This window comes from Rattus rattus, chromosome 6, assembly GCF_011064425.1.
Source record: "Rattus rattus isolate New Zealand chromosome 6, Rrattus_CSIRO_v1, whole genome shotgun sequence".
Classification (NCBI taxonomy): Eukaryota; Metazoa; Chordata; class Mammalia; order Rodentia; family Muridae; genus Rattus; species Rattus rattus.
In genome coordinates this window covers 106,944,034-106,963,210 of record NC_046159.1, presented here as the reverse complement: position 1 = coordinate 106,963,210, position 19,177 = coordinate 106,944,034, and positions in this window count along the sequence as shown.

Genomic DNA, 19,177 nt, shown 5'->3' with positions numbered 1-19,177 from the left:
GGAATAAGTCCTCCCACTACAGTTGTAGGCCTTCTGGAGAAGATGCTGATGAGAAGTTGATTCTGCTGGAGAAGAAACTGAAACATCATCCAAGTGGGGGGACTGGCCCCTTACCACCCAGAAGTAAGTGTGTGTGTGTGTGTGTGTGTGTGTGTGTGTGTGTGTGTGTGTGTGTGTGTCTGCGTGCATGGGTGTGTCGCCTCTCCACAGTCAGACTAGCCTCCCTTCCTCTGTCTTCTCCACAATGTCCTCACAGGGATGGCTTGGGAATGACTCCATGAGGAAGTGGGCAGATCCAATAAGTCATTGCTTCCTATCTTTGCATGGATCTTTTCCCCCTTTAATGCACAGCCGTCTCCCTTGATTCTCATGAAACCCCAATACTTGGGAGAATTAGTAGACTTATCTTACAGGTAAAGACATTAAAGCTTAGATGGGTTAGTGATAATGTTTGAGCAAGCCTGCTGTCATGTGTCATTCTTGAAAATAGAATCCCAGTATCTGCTTCCAGTTGCAAATGCTTTCTGCTGGAGGCGGTATATGCTACAGGAAGTTATACCTCACAAGAAGGTATACCCTAAGGGAATGTATATCCCATAGAAAGGTGTCCCTGCTTCCTTTCTACTGCTTTGATAAACACCATGACCAAAGGCAACTTGGAGAAGGAGACGGCTTATGTCCACTTACAGGCTATAGTCCATCACGATGGGAAACCAAGGCAGAACTCAAGGCGGGAAGCTGGAGGCAGGAACCGAAGCAGACACCATGCAGGAGTACTCCTTACTCGATTACTATCTATGGCTTGCTCAGGTACCTTTCTTGCACAGCCCAGAAACAGCTGCCCAGGGATTGGCACAACCCACAGTGATCTGGGCCCTCCTACATCGACTATTAATCAAGAAAAGGTTTCACAAAATTTCCTATAATGTATCATTCTTGAAAATAGAATCCCAATATCTGATTCCAGTTGCAATAAAAGGGAGTTATTTTCTCAATTGAGGTTCCTTCTTCCCAAATGACTCCAGTTTGTGTCCAGTTATCACCACCACCACCACCACCACCACCACAACCATCATCATCACCACCACCACCACCACCACCACCACCACCACCACCACCATCATCATCATAAGCAAATTAGCACAGGTGTGCCACCACAGGAAGACATGGCCTATAGAAAGGCATGCTCCAAAGAAATGATATGCCCAATAGAAAGCCATGAACCATAAAAAAGATATGCCCCACAGGAAAGCACTCCTCATAGAAAGATATGGCCATGAAAGATATGCTTGCAGGAGGTATGTCTTACAGGAAAGTATACCCTCACAAGTGAACCCTCCAGATGGTAGCCATTAACAAAGCAGCTTGTCCAAAGTCATATATTACACAGGCTATAATGGGATAAGAGCCAGATAAAATGTCTCTAGAAACAGTGGTCTCAGCTGCTTCTCAACAACTTTGCCTTGCTCGAATGCATGGCAATTGGTGTTTAGAAGAGTTGGCAGTGAGAGGATGGATATGTAACTTAGCTGGATATTCAGATACCACACTCTGTTCACCAGGACAAACAAAAGGATCCACCTGTTGCTGATCCCTTGAAACCTAGGTTCCCATTCTGCTTTACTATGGTGGCCAGGCCACAGTCTTTGGCATCAACCAATTAGAATTTGGGTGCCAACTCTGTGTTTCTTCTCTATGAAATCAAGGATTAATGGCTTATCATCTCTCTATCCTCACTGTTCTCTTCTGTGAAATGGGATGGTGATAGTAACTACCTTCTCTCGATACTATAAAAAGCAGGCATGCATGTAGATCATTCATTAAGTAGAAGTTATTATTATTAACCATGAGAAGGGGAGTTGGTAGTAGGCAGGATGTTCTGGGGGAAAGAGAAGAAAAGTAACTGACCCAAGAGACATAAGCCCTAATACCCAGAACACATTGTTGAGATCAGGAATGGACCTTCTGGGAAGCCACTGCTCCCAACTTACCAGCCCAAGCAGGCTTGGCTGCCAGGAAGTCTTGAAACCTTGGGAAACAAGATGAGTCAACATAGTCTGCCACTGCCTTCCGCTCTGGGATGTATTTAGATTGCAGTGGTGCCCAGCTCTGTCTGTCAAGCTACAGGGTTCCAAGCCTGCTCCAGCCTCCATTACCACTCAAAAGCTGTGTTTGCTGTTAGTTGTTAGTTGAGGCACTGGGCTGAACCCAAGAGAGACATTTGACAAAAAGATGAGTCTACTGCTAGATCCTGCTTCTCTGTGCTTGGGAGATTAAGACATTCAACCATGCCAAGGAAGCCTAGAGGAGATGATTCTAAACCACTTCAGCCATTTTCTCTAAGGCACTATTGCCATGGTATTAGTAGAAAATACAACACCTGGATCCTTTCGTTTTTCAAAGGCTGGCTTGAAGTTGCCAAAAACATATTGTCTATCCACATGATAAGTTCAATCTGGATGTCTTTGTGTGAAAAGGTATGTGTGTGTGCAACTTTCCGTGTGCATGTGGTTACATGTGTGTATATGTGTACAAGCACAGATGTTGGTGTAGCGGCCAGAGGTTGACAGCAAGTGTCTTCCTAGACTGAGCTTCATCTTATATACTGAAGTGGATTCTCCCACTTGAACCCACAGCTCCCTGATTTGGCTAGTCTTGCTAGCAAGCTTTTCCCAGGATCCCCCTATCTTTACTTTCCCAAGGTACTTGGAATTCTAACTCTGGTCCTCATACCTGTACTACAAGTGCCTTATACAATGAACTGTCTCCTCAACTTTGAGTTCACTCTTTAGATAAGTTTCTCTGTCTGATGGGTAACAAAACCGAGGAACCTGTAGAATCCAGGGTTCTCAGTAAGGTCTGGAGGCACTGATTAAAGACATGAACTGTTGGTTCAAGAGAAAAGCATCAGAAATCAGTTCCATGATAAAAATCATGGATAAAAAGTTGCATCTTAAAAATCAGCTGTACCTTCTAGAAGAGCAAAAGTGAGATTTATGCCATTCCTACACTATTGATCCTGACCATACCCTCCTCACTCTACACCTCACACTTTTAAAACCAACCCCACACTCAGCATCCTCCTCCATCACTTTTTCTTGGTTGTTTCATTTGTTTCCATCAGGACTATGCTTCTCCTGTACTCCAGCCCCGGTCACCAGCATCCTGCACCCCAACCATTCATTACCTATCCATGCCCACACCCCTAAATGCAAGTGTCCTGGGTACAAACCCAGTATTCTTCCTAGCACAGCTCCATCTCCATTGTAAGTGTTTCTTCATGAAGCAGAATGGATTTGAAGTATGGAATCCGAAATCTCACGCTGTTGCCAGAGAAAGAGAAAAGTGGTGCATGATGAATCTTTGTCCAATACACTTCTCTGGAAGAAAACTTGAAAGAACAACAAACCCTCTTGGAGGCCTTTTGAAGAAATTGGAGAGTATCTAAAAGAAGTCACTGCTTGCCTAAATAAAAGGGGAAAGTGGGTGAATAGAAATTCTTCTAGCTCTTAAGTGATATGTTTTTGGGATTCATGGAGCTCAGGTAATGAGGGTAATCAGACCCAAAGAACAAACTTCCTAATAATCTAAGTTATAGGCAGAGAAGACCAGATGAAGAGGGAGGTAGAGGAAGAAGAAGAAGAGGAGGAGGAAAAAGAGGAGGAGGAGGAAGAGGAGGAGGAGGAAGAAGAGGAGGAGGAGGAAGTAAAGAGTTTCTGCTATATTATAAAAATCCACATCAGATGTGTCTGAGATTCCCTAAACAGTAAAAACAAAGTAGAAAATCAAGAGAGAACACAAGGCAAGAGACAAAATGACTTGACCTCAGAAGCATCATTTTAGCCCAGGATGCTAGGATGAGGTGATCCTAATGAGAAGATTACTGAAAGCAGGAGAGAAAAATCCACCTGTGTTTTAGAGTCACTTCACAGTTAACCTCAAAGACCATGCCCAACTGAGACTCTGTCTCCTTCTAAGCAGACTCCTTCACTTCCTCCCTGGAAAAGATAAAAAACAATGGTCAGACACATCCCCGCTGGAGGGAAGTATAGGTGTAGCTCTCCTTCCAAAGCTGGTCCTGTTAAATCAGGAGTTTATTGGAAGTGAGCATTCTGTACCAATAAGACCTCGGGTAACCTGTTTCCTACATGGAAGGGGAGGTATGAGTCTTGGGGCAGATGGGAAAGGTTGGAGGCACAGAAAACTATCCTTCCCTTTCTTTCCTCATCTACCAGCTCATTGTCCCCCTGCTAATGAAAATAAGCCTGCACAGCTTCTTCTGCAGCCCAAGAATTCGTTCAGAGCAATTTGAAGCCAATTGAATGAACAGGAATAAATGAGTAGATATTGCAGTTTATGGCTGGCTGCTCTGAGGCCCCAGGCAGTGATTAGAGGACCTCAGTCCTTTTTATGCCCACAGCAAGAAGACAGTAAAATCTGGCCCAGTTAAGAACTTTAAACTGGAGTTGCGGTGGTGAGGAATAGAATGGGTAATTACAGTCTGTGTTAATACTGGGGCGGTGGCTTCGCCACCCGGACCTGAGAAATCATTTAGTGATTGAGTAAAAGATGGAACCAGTGGGTGGCTGTGATTGCTTTGTTAGGTCTCCGGAGAGACAGGGATGAGTGTCCTTGCAGGAGGGAAAGACGATTGTTACTTCTGGTTGACCTTGGCTGTTGCAGGTCTTGTGCCAACACTTGCTCCTTCTCCTTGAGCAGTAGAGAAAACAATTGTGGCACATATGTGCGTTTCCCGGCATGGTCTTGGGCACTTGTCCACAGTTCCTTTGCTTCTACCCCTGGGAAACACTGAGCATCTCAGAGATTCACATTCTCTCCTCTCCAAGATGAAAAGGAAGGGTGCGTTTGCATTGATCCTTCCCTAATCTGTCACCAGCTCTCTCCTGTGGACAAGGACACTAATTGAAAAAATGGCCATCCAGAGTCCTGATAATCTCTCTGATTTTGAAACAAGCTCAGTGTATTCAACCCATGGCCACCTGTGATCACCAAGGATAGCAATGAGTACAGCCCAGCATAAAACCACAAGCTCTCTTAGCATTATGAGTTGGATCTTTTTTTTTCTCCTGTTTTTCTGTCAATTGATTATGTAGTTCTCATGTGTGAATTCTACAGTTGACATCATATCACAATAGCAAAGGTTGGACATACCTGGATGAATTTTTTTTCCCCTAGGGCAGGTAAACACCTTGCTTTGAGAGGTGGGTCCCTAGTCTTGAACTTGGAACTAAAGGAGATGTTGGGCAGATATAGGTGACCTTGACTGAGCATCTGAACCTCAGTGAAACATTTTTGAAAGAGGCCCCTGGGATCAATACAGATAGAAGAAACACAATCTTTATTAGGACACCCTATATCCTTAGGCATTTTGCTCCCCTCCACTGTTCTGAGAATAAAAATCAAAGATAGTGTTTTCTCTCAAACTCCCACACACACATACTTTGTTCTGCTTTGTAGATGCTGCACTACTGCTATAAAAATGACTGAGGGATGGTTCCCTGCTCTTAAGAAACAAAAAGTCTTATGATGGAGATAGATCAGCAAACACATTTCCTTCTGTACCACAGAAAAGATTGTGTTGAAAGGGGATGCAGGGTGTTATGGGAGCAAAGAAGAATGGTACCAAATCCTGCCCCGAGGCATGATATGAGCTACATCCTGCAAGACAAGGAACAGGGAAGAACCATAGAGAGCAGAACGTAGGGGCGTTGCTCATGGTACGTGAATGTGAATTTCCAGGCCTGACAGGGACAAAGCTTTGAGCCCCAGCACTACACAAGTGGAGTTCTCAGTGTGTGCCTACAGTCCCAGCACTTTGAGGGGTAGAGGCATGAAGCTCAAAGGCTTCCTCAACTACATAGCCATGAAGTTCAAGGTCACCGTCAACTATATAGTCAGTTTGAGATCAACTCTATAAGATCCTGTCTCAAAACAAAACAAAAAATGAAAAAGAAAAAGGATACACACACACACACACACACACACACACACACACACACACACACAACACACCAGTAGGGGAAAGTGTGGAGCTGGAAACACACCTGGCTCATTTGTAGAATCACTGTCAGCCTAGGATTGCACAGGGCTAAACGTGTGGGCAGATAGGCAGCTGAGAGGAAGGCAACAGCCACAGACACCATAGCAGAAAATAGGGACTTCATCCAATGAGTTGCTTTTTGTCAGATGTGGGTCATGATGCGGTGCAAAAGCAAAGGGTTACCAGATTGCTGGCTCAGATGGCACTGACTGAAGGGAAAAGGGGCCTGCTACATCAGATAGCTGCAACCAAGAGGCTTTGGGGTGTCCCACTGGAGACATTTCCAGATGTTAAATCTCAGATACTTGCTGCTGTGCAGTTGGAGGGCTTAAGGAAGACAGCTAGGCTCTCTGGGCTTTAAGTTCCCTCTGTTTGACCTGGATCCTCACTCCTCAATTCACTTCTGCAATGAGGTGGCAAAGACCAAATACATCCGTGTATTTGGAGATAAAGCCACTATATAAATGCAATGAATGCAGAGCCTCAACAGTGGGTGTTCTCGGGTTTCTATTGCTGCAAACTATCCAAAATGGCGAGCTTACCTGGAGAAACATCTGTTTGTCGCATCGCAAGTTATAAGGTGCATTTGAAAGAAATTCACATTGAAAGGTCCTATTTGCTTGACACATGTCATACAGTATATGAGCATCTTGCAGGGTGCATGAGGCCACCATGACCAGAGAGTGAAAGATACACTATAGAGGACCGTGGTCAGCAAATAGCACCAGGGCCAGCACCAGAACCTTGACTGACCGAGCCCACTTAGCAAAGTTGGTATGGATTGGGAACCAAGGCCCTTCTACCTCATATGGGCTACTGTTCTAAATAAAGAAAGAGATTTTGGCCGTGAAGCGCTCTGAAGTTTCAAAGACTTAGAAATATATGTGGCCTAGACTAATGAGTCTCTCCCTCTTTATTTTGGGGCCAGAACATTTTCCAGAGTTAAATAATGCAAGACAGAATATGGATGGCATCAGTGACTGAGAGCAGCAGGCTCGAGATGTGCACTGTGAATAAATTATAGCACTTGGGCAGAGTGGGTGCAGAAGGGAACAGGGAAGTGCAGGAGACAAATGAGTCTTTAATATGGGAAGGGGTGGAGGATGGAGACAGGAAGACAAGGCTGAGCTGGGAGTGAGCAGTTCATAGCTGAAGCCCTAGTCAAATGAGGCTATGATATCCATAGAGTATCCCAGAGGTTAGGCGAAGGGACCAGATGTTCAGTCTCTCATGGCCTGAACCACACAAGTCTGCGTCTTCCACCTATGTTTGCAAATACAGCTGTATGTCACACCCTGTCCTCCTCATGTGGCCACCCACTTCTGGAAGGAAACAGTGTTCTAAGAAGTAGAAATCCAACACACTGGATCAACTCAGAAACTCTGCTTGTCTCTGTCTATTCACTCCAAAGATGAATACTTACTCACCCAAGTGCTTGGTACTCAGTTACCCCAGTGCTGAGTACTTAGTGTGCTTGCTATACATCGGGTGAAATTCTAGTCTGAATCTTCACAAGGCACTAAAACTTTTCTCTTTGGATGAGAAGTGGGAGCCTAGTACACAGAGATAGTAAGTTAAACAGTGCAACTAGTTTGACTAAAGAAAGTTTAGGCCATGCATACTGAAGATGAAAGCCTTATTTTTCTACTATAGCAAATGTACATAGTGTAAAATGTATCAACTTGCTGGTATTAAATAGGTTCACAGCATAACTAGCATAACTACTCTTAGACTCTATGCCTCTTGAATAGCTAACTCTGTACCCAGACCCAACATCCCATTCCCATCTCTCCAACCTCTGAAAACCACTAGTCTATTTCTTGTCTCTATGAATTTAAGTACTCTGGGTTGCTCAGATAAGTGGAATTTATCCCTCTTTATCCCTTTGGGTTTGGCTTACTTCACTCAGACTGTTCTTAGGTACATGTATTGTAGTCTGAATTCCCTTCTTTTCCGGGCTCTATAATATTCCACTGTATGGATATACCGCACTGGTTTATTCGGCTAGCTTTCTTGTAGAAAATGAAAGGCAAGATTTTGATAGGAGAGGAGTGGGGTAACAACGCATGTGTGAGAGTCAAGGTTGGGGGCGGGAAAACTCCATGCAGGCTCCATGTCAGGCACTTGGAGATGAGCTGACAGGGATTTACTAGTTGCTGAGATCTGCATCCCTTTGTCCTGCTGAGAAATGAAACAGACAAATAGAAAATGACACCAGACGGATCAACAGACCTCCCTTCTGAGCCCAAGGAAGGCTCTAGAGGATTCTTCATTTGAAAGATGCTATAATACATTTAAAAGAGATAGATGAAAGGGTGACTTTGCATTCAGAGTGGCTCCCAGAGTTTGTCCCCTGAAGTATATCATCCTGCTGGTTAACAGTGTCTGGCCACCCAGTGCAGTTGCTTCTGCACAGATCATTCTCACAGTGGAGTATTGGAACTCATGCCCAGCAGAGGGGACTTAACGGGCAACTCCCACAGTGTAGGAATTTAAAATGCAACCTGACCACCACCCTGCTGAGTCTTTCCCTTAGGGCCAGGCCAGATGACCCAAGGGCCCCTCCCCTCTTTCTTCTGGGGAACTTGCTTGGGACCTGGGCCTGCCTCATCTGTCACTTCCCTTGTCACTGAACAATGACTCTCTCACATGTTAGTCTCATTAGACATGAGACTAATGACTTTCCCTGCACATGGTCCTTTATGACAGTAATTATGAAGTCCACCACTGTGCTTTCTGACAAGAAGAAAAAGAGCAGTTGGGGGCTTTTGTTTCTACTTTATAGCTGAGGTCATCCTCTATGCCCATCATTAACCCAGACCTCTCTACAGTCATGGAGTCCAGCCAAAGACACAGGGAACAACAGAGTGATGACTCACAGTTCCTAGCTCCAGACAGGCAATCCCTGAGAATACTGGAATGAAGCATAGGGTAGCCTAGACTCTACAAAGAGGCCCAAGTGACCCCTAAGGTCACTAGGGTGGCTCACTACTCACCTTGGCCTGTCCTTGTTCTATGGTCACCAAGCATGTTTTCTAATAGAGAAGATTCTAGGGAGAGACCCAGCAGCCCCTTTGGCTCTCTGTCCCATCCTCATACCATGCCCTACCGTGAACTCCACCCAAGTTAGGCATGGAGTCAAAGTATAAAGCCCACTGGTTGTTTTTGCAGCATCAAAACAGTCCCTGGATCTTAGGAGACTGCGTAAATTATTATTACAGCCTTTTACTGAGTACCTATTGTGTGTTGAGTAATAAGGGTAAAGAAGATTATGAGATAGATCCAAGTTCCATCCTAAGAGAACTGCAGATTGACATCAGGTGGCCAGTAGCATGGGGAGAGTCCATCATGGAGGCACCTAAAGCATGCTGAGCAAAAGGAAAGGCTTCTTACAGAAAGTCATGTTGGATTAAGGCCAGAAGGATGAGTGGGCATTGGCTATCTGAAGTAAGTGATGTATAGCTGTTAGAGGTGGCTTCTCTGTTAAAGGAGCATCTAGGTCATTACCCACAAGTCTGCCTCCTTCTCCATTGCTACTCCTCCTCCAAGCATCAGTGGAGGAACCCTTTGTGGGAGCTCCTAGGAAACTCACAGCGTTTGCAGACGGCACCTTCAAGGAAGGAAGCATAGCACTGCAGATGCTAGAAATGTCTTCCTCCACCACAGGTGGGAGCTGAGTCTGGTGACAAACAGGAAAGAACAGCAAGCTCTAGGTTAGTGCAGATGTCATTTAGATCCTGTATTAGCCACTTGTCTGCTCTGAAAGCATATCCAAGTTGGGTTAGCCTTAGCCTTTGTTTGCTCATCTCTGAATTAGAGAAATAATATCTACCTTTGGAACTGCTGGGGGAGACAAATGGAAAGAATGAAAAAATAGTCCCAACCCCCAAACTCTACCCCATTTTATTAACCACTGTTCTTAACCAGTGTATGTAATTCTTGTAAGAAAATGCACCTGAATCTCTCTCATTCCTGGTTCTCCAGACCATTCCTTACATCAAATGATTTTGAGCTCTTATGACCTACTTGCAGATCAAAGGATAACTGTCACTAAAAAAAATAAAATAAAATCAGTTTTATGAGAGCAGGGTTGATGTGTGCCATTCAGTGGTCTATCTCAGAAGCCAGCACAATGCCCAGCACACAGTGAGCAATCAGTATCTACTCCAGCACAGTGTAAGACTGGGGTCTGGGCATGATGACTCTGAATGCAGCCTACAGTGTTCGTCATTTTTAAAAAGGTTGCCATTCTCTTGGCTCACATCCATCTAATAGACGACAAGAGTCCCAGGACTCTTTCACACACGGGCTGCTACTGTGCAGAGTAGCCCATACCTGGTCTTCACTCAATTTTTAAACTGAAGGCAGTACTTTGATTTATACCTCTTACATTTTATCTTGTTAGTTTCGGCCCATTGTTCTGGCCTGCCCAGACCTTTTTAGAATGTTCATTCTGTCATCTAGCATATTAGCTCTCTGTCTAGCTTTTCTCCATCTATCAATTGGCTAAGCACCCCTCTCATGCCTTCATGTATCAGGATAAAAATGTCAAAGAAGACAGACATGTCAGATGGTTCTTTGGGGGAACAGGCAAGCTTTTTATGACCCAGCACTTGGGACCTTCTAGTTGACATCCACTCATTAATCAACATATCTTGGGGATGATTTGCAAACCAGTAAGGAAGCCATCATCTGATCTGTGATATTCCATTTTGCCCACAACAGCATTATGAGTCACTGTTGAATCATTGTCTGAAATGAAACCTTTGCTAGACAAGTAACTATCATCCACAGGGAGGCTTCCAAGGGCCAAGTCTATGATACACTGTCTCACTGAGGCCCAGTACACCAGCATAGTAAGCTGCCTGGTAGAGAAATTTATGAGGAACAAGCCAGATTGCTGGAGTTGGACTCCCAATTGCCCTGGGCTGGCTGGGAAACTTTAGACCATGGTTTGTCAACATAGACCATTTGCTACAAATCACATCAAAGTCTAATTGACTTACTTACTGCTGTGAGGATGTATTTCCTGCACAGCCCAATTCCATGGAGCTGGCCTTCCACAGGACAGTTTGGGAACCAAGGCTCCTGATGCTTAGTGGCTTCTTCTCAGAGACCTCCTCTGGGTCAGCTTGCCCACTCAGCCGAAGCACAAGAGAGTGGGGAGTCCCAAGGCAGACACACTTCTGAGGTGTCACTGTGCCCGCAGTCCCATCAGATGACCAACCTCAAAGCACAGAGGGCTGGGAAGTGTAGGACACATCAATGAATGGACATACTTCTGACTGTGGTGACAGTTTGTCTCACTTTCACATCTATGTCAATGACATGATCATATTCCTGCCACATAATGTCCATATTAGAGATAAGGACAGAGAGGAGGGTTGCTTTAAGGAACTGGCTTACATGTTCCTAAGGGCTGCAAGCTATGCATTTGCATGTCAGGCTAAAAACTCCAGGAGTTCCTGTTGCAGATTTGAGTTCGGGGCAGTTTAGAGAATCATCTCCTATCAGGGTCCTTCCACTGATGGGGTTCAGCCACCCCTCACTGTCAATCCTGGTGAATGGTAAGATTCTTTATAGCATGCCTTTTGATTTGTCCATCAAGTCCTTTTAAAAAGATCGGCACAGCATAGCCTAGAATGTGTGACCAAACCCATGTGAGAGTTGGCAAAGCCAATATGCAGAATTAACCTCCGTGATGCCATGGTGCAAACTATGCCTGAGAACTATGTGACCCTGCTTTCTAGACCCGATACAGAAGCAGACTCTGGATAAGAACTCACAATGACCATCATCTGTCTTTATAAATGAAGAGCTTAGGACTCAAACAAATAGAGTAAATTGCCCAAAACCCCCTCTGCTAGAGACTCCAGTGCCAATTTCTCTCCACAACTCTCCACAGCTCCTGGGGTCAATTAGTGATTAGGAATTGCTGCCCGTGGGCAAATGTAGGAGAGGGAAAAGTTTGGATACAAGCTAGTCAGATGGCAGGCTCTGAGTGTTCCCTGTGAGTACATCACGTGTGCTCAGAAATATTACCAATGAGAATACAGATGCCTGTGAAATAACGCCTGCAAAAGGAGAAGCAGAGGGAGCGCCTGAGACAATGGCTTTCACTCCTGTGAGCCTGTGTGGCCCCATATTCAAAAGCATTAGCCTGTTACTGTGAGGTGGTCCTGAAGATTCTCAATAGCAAGCCCAGACTTGCTCACAAAGGCTCGCCCTGCCAATTGCAGGAGGGAGAGCACCCTTCCAACACCGTAAAGAGCTGACTTGTCAGAAGATAGCAAAGGTGAGCCTAAGACCTCATACGCTCATGGGAGGTAGGCTTCTCAATGTCCTACGAACTCATGAGTCATCACATTGCAAGACCTTGCCAGAAATGGTACTGCGTGACTGGTGATATACAGCAATCCCGTGTAACAGAAAGCTCACCTTATACACGCAAGTGAGAAGCCTGGAGAGCAGAGTACTACCTGAGGCAAGAAGCCCAATGTACTGGCTGGTTTTATGCTAACTCAACACAAGCTAGAGTCACCACAGAGGAAGGAGCCTCAATTAAGAAAATGCCTCCATGAGGTCCAGCTGCAAGGCGTTTCTTCAATTAATGATTAGTGAAAGAGGGCCCAGCCCGTGGTGGGTGGTGCCACCCCTGGGCTAGTGTCCTGGCTTCTATAAGAAAGCAGACTGAGCAAGCCAGGAAAAGCAAGCCAGTAAGCAGTACTCCTCCGTGGCCTCTGCAACAGTTCCTGCATCCAGGTTCCCACCCCGTGTGAGTTCCTGCCCTGACTTCCTTTGGAGATGAACAGCAATGTGAAAGTGGAAGCTGAAACAAACCCTTTCCTCCCGGACTTGCTTTTCAGTCATGGTGTTTTGTTGCATCAATAGAAACCCTCACCAAGAGACCCAGGCGCACGCTGCTTCCTGCTGTCTGCTGTCTGCTGTCTGCGCAGTCGTTGTGCTATCTTGCTGAGCCCTCTACCAAGCTAAGCCTCGAGATGCTTTCTCCAGATGAGCAAAGCACTGTAGATATTCAGAATTCCAGATCTGTCTGTGAAGTCACCAGTAACAAGGAAGTCCTTGACTTATCTTGAACCCCAGTGTCTGCAGCAGGCGTCCACAAAGCTACACACGCCCCCTTATCGACTTTGAAAGCATGAAGGAAGCGTTGTCCGGTGAACAGCACCATCACTGGCTTTCCTACCGTCAGGAAGGAAACTCAAGACAGCCCCATCCAGCAGGCCTCTCACTACCCGTTCCAGCTGGCACAGACCTTGGCAGTGATAACTACAAACGCCACTTCCTCGGTGCTGTCTGCCTGTGGCTATGGCTGGGAATGCTGATCCCATCTGGCTGCAGCCTGATCACCAGGCGCTTCAGCCAAATGAAGGGAATGTGAACGTGTGAACAAAAAGGCTTCAGCACACTACGCAGGCGAAAATCAATAGCTTCTCCAAAACGTGCCCACGTGCAGGTGTCACCTTATATCACAAAAGGGAGTGGCTAATACTGTCAAAGACAAGGCCATTGAAATGCTTTGTCTATGTAGATCCGTCCTCACCATCAGAGGCCTTGAAAGTGAAAAACCTTTCCTAGCTATATTTTGGAGGAGTGGCCATAGAAGGGAAAATGAAGCCATGTTTACATTGAAAATGGAGGAGGGGCCACGAGTCAATGATGATGATCTTTGAGAGCTGAAAAAGCAAAAAAAAAAAAAAAAAAAACCACCAGGGACGCCTCAGAGATGAATGCAGCCTTATCCACATGCTATTCAGGATGTGGTGGGACTCATGAGACTTCACACTTAAGAACCATCTGATAATAAATCTATGTTGTTTTGAGCAAGCAGTATGTGGCCATTTTCTACAGCATCCATAGGAAACTAACACGCATGTCAGGAAGATATAATCCAAAACAAAGCTGGAGATAGAAATGGAAAATGAGAGACCCCCAGACTAGATCCTAAACCAGCCATTTTATCCTCCTACCCCTGTCTGCTGTTACCATAGAAGGCCCAAGGACTTGTAGAGGACCAGCGGGAGCAGGGCATGATGGGAGAGGGGTGCTTTGTGTGTGTGAAATGGGCAAAGGATTTCCAACACCTTTCCTACATCTAGCCCCATTTCGAGAATGGAGAGCAATCCTCCTCAGCCTGTGTTACCTCCTTCCCTCCTGCTGGTAATCACCAAAGGCCATCGATCACAGGGCCCACCCTGGGTGCTTCCACCTCTCTTCAGCAAGAGCCAACAGCCATCCATTCTCAGCTCCTCGTCATCTCTTTAGAGAGATGAACGCCATCGTTAGGAGCCTTTCATTATCGGCGGCTTGCACGCAGCTGATGTTGATTTGATAGAATCCAATTTAGCATCCTTCTCTGGGCTCTGCTCCATAGCCATTTGGGTTTAGCATGTACAGGCAGTTTGATGCTGTCTTGATGGCCTTTTAAGCGGCTGAGAAAATTGCTGGCATGGCAACTTAATGGCAGTCAGCTCCTGGTGGGTGGGCATGGAGAAATGGGGAAGGAGCAAGAGACCAAGGGGACACTTCAGCCCGTATCTGTAAAAGACAGTTAAGTGATTGGGGTGGGGGAGGGGGTCATACATTAAAGGAGAGAGAGAGAGAGAGCAGATCAACCCCACAGAGGGGCTTAGAAGGTTTGGTCCAGCTAGACCATGATGTGTCTCCTTCTGGTGGGCCCAGCACTGACCAACCCCCAAATCAGAGCACATATAAAAGGCAGATCGTCATTCACCAAACACTTTCCCAGCATGGTTTCTAGAGGGCGATGATATGCTGATAAATGCTTAACCCCCGAAGCTCCAAGTATCCAACTTGGGGTATTCACCTATGCACCTGGGGTAAATATTCCCACTGTCCATTCTAAGCCACCAATGAGATGTTAGTGATTGCGATGAGGGGAGATGGTCTTGATGATTCCAGTGGGCTAGCCGCTAGCTTCAGCTTACTGGTTCTGTAGCAACTGATTCTGAATCTGAGTCCATTTTACATACTTCTTACAAATTAAGCCTAAGAGAAGTCCCAATCTAGCCACAAATCAATGGCTTGAGCCTTTGACCCAACCATGGGCTGCAGATGCCAGGGATATTATGCCTCGTCCTTGAGGATGGACCTGCTGCCTTCATCCTAGAAGAGTCCAGGCTGGGCTGGAGTGGGAATGTGCAGATAGGGAGCTCTGTCCCTGCCCCTATCACTCCTTACTCCATGTTAGAATGCAAGGTTTCCCCAAGGAAACAAGAGAGATGTTGAGTGGTAAGGTAAGACCAGGGCCACCTGTTCCTAGGAAGTGAGCAGGGGGCCAGTGGGGCCAGCATTTACTTCAGTGCAATCTGCTTTAGTTCAGGAGGCTGGAATGCTATGTTGTTTCTCCTCTCCCTCTCCCTCTCCCTCTCCCTTCCCTCTCCCTCTCCCCCCTCTCCTTCTCCTCTCCCTCTCCCTTTCCCCTCTCCCTCTCCCTCTCTCTCCGTCTCTCTCTCCCCTCTCCCTCTTCCTTTCTCTGTTCCTTTCTCTCTCCACCAACACCTGGCTCTTCTTTCTGTGTGTGTCTAATCAGAGACCTCAGATAACCCCTACCTCTAAAACTTCCCCTCCTGAGGTATGTGTCACAGCCTCTGTTCTCTCCATCTGTCACCCTCCTCCTCAGTTTGGAGGACAGAGGCATCTTAGGTCTCTGCTCACATCCCTGCACTACATCTGGTTCCAATGCCAGCCGAAAGAGAAAGCTTGGACCCACCTACACTGACAGTGTTCTGCGTTGAGAACACGGGCTAGCTCACCTCCTTCTGCCCCCAGCACCTCCCAGTCATTGTGGGTCTCAGCTGCAGGTGAGTAGCATCCTAGAGCACAGGGGATGATGTGTCCCAAGAGGAAGTTTTCCACCAGATCCAGGTAGATCTCTCCAGTGTGCTCAAGATGTCCCAAGCAAGACAGAGACTCCATGACCTGCTTTTCAGACCTATCCCCTTACCTCCTGGGCCACCTTCCTAATAAACATTTGCCCCTGCTCCTTGACTCAGATTCTGTCTGCTGGTATAAATGTAAACATTCTAGGTATGTCATTATTAGTCCCATTTTACAGATGTGGACACCGAGGCCATGTGTCTGAATGACTTGGGGTAATAGGTCCAGCAGGGATGCCTTTAAACACAGTGGCTCTTGAGAATGCAAAATCTGCCCATGTTCCCTGAGGTTGCTGGTATCCCACCCCCACAAACCCCCACACCTCCCAAAACATGTCTGAGAGCTGGAATGTCATCTGACTCAAGAAAAACCTCTCGCTGTGGCCAAGAGAACTGAAGAGAGTGCCTTTCGCTCTTTCTTCCCCCTTGTATTGTTCTCTTTGAAAATGGTTACACCCAAGGTTTCACCTCATTTTTGTTTTTGTTAACATGCATCCTACACACACACACACACACACACACACACTGCATATATAATATGTCAGTTGGGTTTCCACAATCTAAAACCCCCAGATCTGAACCTTTCTGAATACTGATATGATACTCAGAAAGTCCAGGCCTTGGGAGCATTTAGAATTTGGAGTTTAGGATTAGATTTGTTCCAGTATCAAGAGGTCCACAGACACCATTGTGTGTCATTTAATAAAATCAGGCACATGTTCTAAGGAGTGTGTCTTTGATAATTTCAGTGTTGTGTAGATATCGCAGAGTGTCCTTACACAACCACAGACAGCCAAGACATCACTAGATGATTTTTCAGCTCCACTCTAAGCTCTGGGACGGCCCTTCTATCGGTGGACCAAAAAACACATGGCGTAGGGCTATGTCCCAAAGCCAAAGCCACTGGAGATAGGGGGTGCACTTTGGATAAGAGAGACTGTACTCTTATGTCAATGTATGTGTGCATATAAGTACGTGGGTTAAGCAACTGTGTGTGAATATGGGTGTGCATTTCAAGTGTTAGTGTAAAAAGTTGGCAAGAAATTCACCAAAACACTCTCAGTGCTTGTTCCTGGATGGTGGCAAGTTATATTTTTATTTTTATGTGCTGTTTTTGTCCTGTCTGATCTTTCTTGGGAGAAGATATTGTGATGCAACGTACAAATGTGTTGTTTTCTTTTTAATAAGGGAAGCTCTAACCTCTCCGAGAGAACTCATCGCTGACCTAAACACTGACCATTAATCACCAGGCTCCTCAGCAGGGCTGGACCGATTTGGCTGATGGCTGCCTGCTCTACCGTCACTCAGGAAATCCAGACGGTGGAGTGGAGGGCAGAGAGCACACAGACCAGGTAAAACTGAGAGAACAACTTACAAATCAGACTCGCTTTCCTCCCGGGGTACACAGCTTTGTGGGGGATGGGAGAAGAGATCTGGGGGCCCTGCCATGTGCCATATGTATAGGCCGATGTAGTCATGACTTGAGCATGGAAAGAGAGCTCTGGGAGGATTGGGTGAGCATTCAGTCATCACAGAACTACAGCATATACATCAACACATAAGCACATTCACCACCCATCCTACTGCAGGGGGTTGGGAGGGAAGCACATTCGCCCCAAGTTAACCAGTTCCCTCTGCTTACTCTACACATAGGAGTTTAGCATTCCCACACTAACCCTGGCCATCAAATTCATGACTCCCAGAACCTTGACTGCTTGTCTTATTGTGATTCCTTCCCTCTCCTAACCCCTCACCACCCAACTGCTGGCATAATTCAGTAAGTAAATCCAACCAGCATCCTACCTCAGACAGAAGTTACTGCTGCCTGGGTATAAACAAGTCAGAGCACCTGAGGTTTGTTACCTTTCCAGCTCCTCCCACCCTAACCCCTGACTTTTGGTCAGTCAGCTATTAACTTTGTGATTCAATTTCTCCCAAAGAGGAAGAGTTTATTCCAAAAGAAAAATCAAGAAGAGAAGCGCACCACCTATTATGAACGAACATCTATCAATTCTACGAAGATTACATTTTTTTTTCCTTGGGATAAGGAGCTGGCACAAATGGAGTACTAAATTATTCCTGTTCTCAGCCCCTCCCACCACACATCTAAGGGTCAGGCAGGCAGGTCCATGGGGTTCTAAGATGCCTAAGGCAGTGGGGGCTGGGGTGATGCTGGGGCTGGGTGTGGCTCTTTCTACTTATCTTCAATGGCTTCTCCCTAGGGACCTTGTGGTCTTAATGGAGGCTGCATTAGCTGAGCTGGTGATTCAATTAGTTCTAAATGCTCCTGGCCTGAGAAGGAGGGATGGGAAGGTGGGGATTTGCTGACTCCTATTTGCCGGAAAGGGTTTCCCAAGACAATGGAGATGCAATTTGAATTCCCAAGCCCCCCACTCCTTTCTCCATTCAGAAGCCCCTGGGTCATCAACCCAAATGAGATCATGCTTGTGAAAGTACCTTGTAAAGTATTTTCATTACTCATCCCCTCTTAGGAGAAGGGCCCGCTGCCTTCTCTGGCCTTCCTTTGGTGTAGAGATGAGGGGCTTCCCTGAGACAGAATGACTAGGACGCTTTGGGGAGTGAAGGCCCAAGTTCCAACTTTGAGGAATCCTGAACCATATCATTGTAAAGGATGTGTTGTTCCTCTGCATGGTGAGGGTGGGGACTCTTGTTTCCTACAGGGGCCTTATCTGGAGCCTCAGTTCCTAGCAAGTGCTGCTTGAGAGCTAACAAGGGTCAAATACAGGGATGTGGGCCAGAGAGGAAAGTCAAGAGGCCAAATGGTACAGAGATAAGGCTGCCACCTGCACACCCTTTCCCTTTGCGGAGGAAACTTGAGTTGTCCTAAGGAAATCACTCTGGAAGCTACCAGAGTTTTTTGGGTTTTTGGGTCTTTGGGGGAGAAGCACCTTTGATCTACACCTTTGATCCCACCTCCTGCCGTGTACAATGAGGAGTTAGCTTAGAAAGCACCCTCAGGTCCAAGTTTGGCTGAATCTTAAAACTACCTGAGAGCTCTAGAGACCACCACAGTCCAGTCACGTACATACAGATTCTAATTTCATTGTTCTGGCTGTGCAGCCTGGACATGAGTGGCTTTCACAGTAAACAAGTTCCGAGAATTAAAGGATCCCATGTCTGGAAGACTGCTCAGCGTACTGGTAAAGTACTTGCTGCACAAGCGTGAGGACCCGAG